The sequence below is a fragment of the Carassius gibelio genome, chromosome A18 (genome assembly GCF_023724105.1).
Source record: "Carassius gibelio isolate Cgi1373 ecotype wild population from Czech Republic chromosome A18, carGib1.2-hapl.c, whole genome shotgun sequence".
NCBI classification, from domain to species: domain Eukaryota; kingdom Metazoa; phylum Chordata; class Actinopteri; order Cypriniformes; family Cyprinidae; genus Carassius; species Carassius gibelio.
The window spans coordinates 29,476,645-29,479,414 of NC_068388.1; the positions used below are offsets into that span (position 1 = coordinate 29,476,645).

At 33.2% G+C, this 2,770-nt stretch overlaps 1 long non-coding RNA gene across 1 annotated transcript; it reads left to right on the top strand.

The window, feature by feature from the left end:
- The first annotated feature begins 301 nt into the window (after nt 1–301).
- LOC127934074 (uncharacterized) lies at nt 302–1,715 on the top strand. Its single transcript, XR_008147701.1, has 3 exons — nt 302–835; nt 952–1,005; nt 1,087–1,715. It is a non-coding gene; the product is annotated as an uncharacterized LOC127934074 (long non-coding RNA).
- Nucleotides 1,716–2,770: the final 1,055 nt, after the last annotated feature.

Genomic DNA, 2,770 nt, shown 5'->3' on the forward strand with positions numbered 1-2,770 from the left:
ACAAAAGTGCTTTCAATATAAGGTTATATAAGAATGTGTTGTGTGTATGATTTAATCAGTTAAAGTCAGTGACAGAAGTGTCTTTTGTTTTATTTATAGAAATGTACAAGGTGCTGTATATTCATTATTATCCTAAAATAAAAAAATAATAAAAGTAGGCTATATATAATTATTTTTTGTGGAACCTGGTCAATTTTTTTTCAATGATTTATTGAAACTATATATTTATTTATTTAAATGATATACAATAGTTAAATAAATATTTAGTGATCTATAAAGAGTTGTGTTAGTATTATTTAAATCCAAAAAATCAGAGGTAGCTATATTTTTTATTGATTGGTGAGAGCTATGGAAAGAAATAAATGGACTTTAAGCACTGAAACGTGATTTTGTAGCTGTAATGTCAATATGTTGAATTTTGTGGTAAAATCCTATATCTTGTTTATTAATGTGTTGAATTGACAAGTCAAGCTAGTAGATATTTATAATATTATAGTGGCATGATTGGATGTTTTTAAATAAAGATTTACAAAAACTATGCTAGTTTGGTAGCCCATACTCGGAATTGGTCTGCATTTAAGTTATCCAAGTACACACACACAGTAGTGAGAAGTGAACACACCGTGAACACATACACAGATTAGTGGGCAGCTATAGATCCTGCGCCCTGGGAGCAACTGAGGGGTTCAGCAGAACAGGTTATTTTGCCAGGTGAGGGGGCGTGTTTTGGAGGGTAAGTGACGTCAATGTAACCTTTTATTTAAACTGCTGAGAATGACGGTTCTGGCACTCAGTTGGACTGTTTGTTGAAGTCTGTGTAAAATGGAGAAAAGTGGTGAGAAGTAATTTTTTTTAGAACGGAACAATGTTTTTATTGTATGTGTACCGAGTGTATTAATCTTTATATTTGTAGATTTTAATCTTTATACTGTATTTATTTTGTTGGCACAGAAAGCAACATGGTTGTTTCCAGGTTTGGGAAGAAAGACTTCGTTGTACCTAAAGGTATGTTTGTTGACTAAATAAATGTTCTTGTTTTTTGACCCATGGGTTATTTAGTTGTGACAATGGTTTTGTTTCTTGCAGGTCTGAATGTTTGCTTCTTGACGGATTCCATGTGCCGTGGTTTGGACCAATACTGTGAGGGCGCATATTGTTGGGTTCATCCTGGAACTACTCTGGTCCGTTCAGCACAACAGCACGTTTATCATCTGACAAGAGTAAATGGGGATGCCTTGTTAATCATTCACATTGGGACAAATGATGTCGCTAGTGGGGTTTCAGCAGAAACCATCGTTAACCGAATGGCATTGCTTGTGGAACGCCTTCGTCACTCTTTTAAGTACAAACTGTATTTCGCTATTTGTTCTGTTTTGCCTCGTTATGTTGATGACAAGCAAACTAAACATACAGTGAAGCGATGCAATATATTGTTGGAAAGATGGTCTAGTGAGATGGACAATGTTGTTTTTTTTTTGCGAACGTGGAGAGCATTTGTGTCTGGAGGATGTATATGTTCTGAAATGTTCCGTCCAGATGGACTTCACTTGAATGTGAAAGGGAAAGATCGTCTTTTTCAGTATTTCAAACATTTTTTGTGGAACTTTTGTAATTATATTCTTCGTTTTCCAAGCTTGCAGCAATAAAACTCTATGGAAATAAGCTTTTAAAAGTGTTGATGCAACTTATTTATTGTTCGATATTTTTGGGGTTAAAAAATGTTCTGCAAATATCAGTTCAATTGTGTTTATATACAGGGGTGCACATAAATGGTCCATAACCAAAAAAAAAAAAAAAAAAAAAAAGATCCATTAAATATGTTCTGACAATGTTAATACACAATTAGCCTACCATTTTAGATCACAAACTGCACTATATAAGTTTTATTTTCAACATTAATACATAAATCTAGTGTATCCCATGCCGTTTTTAAAGCACAATGCAAAACTATGACATTCATCCACTGACGCTCTTACTTATACTTTCAGGCAACATGCCACAGTGAATGCCTGCTGAATAGTTTGAATAAGATACAAGTTTGAATATGATAAAAACGCTTTTATTTTATATTTTTTCTTTAGAGCTTTTATTCAAAGTTATTTAAAATTGGGTAATACATAAATCTCCTTAAAGAGGCAGACAAAGAAAGCAGTAAATATTAGCATTTTATTTTTAAGTTTTCTATAAAATAAATGTAGCCTATTTGTATTTAATACTACGACTAGCTTTTATTTTTTTATAATATCTCACACTATTGTTTAGTTTATCTACTATAATTGTATACATATATATATATATATATATAAAACTAAATAAAGTGAAATAATATTATAACTATTATGTATTAATTTTTGATAGTAATATGTACTGCAGGGGCGTAGATTATGCGGGGACGTGTCCCCCCACTTTTAATATCATGGAAACTCATCCCCCGCACTTTTTCAGTTAAGTTTGTTCTCATAGAGGTTTTCAAGAGCTGGTGGGAATAAATACAGATTTAAACTCAAAGAGACCTGGATAGTCTGCATATGATTTGATATTTAATTCGGAGCCAGAATACAGCGAGATGAATATCACAGAGCGCAAACTCTCCTGCAGTGTGCGTTTCATTCATACTCACGGAGGGCATTGCGCAGAATGCCATTTCAGGAAGATCCTAATATGGGCAAAAGCGTCCAGCTATTGCTGTATGAAAACAGTTTTTACACAGCAAAAAAGCCCAGAAACTTTTGCAAACACGTAGAAATTAAACATACGATTGCAACAATAC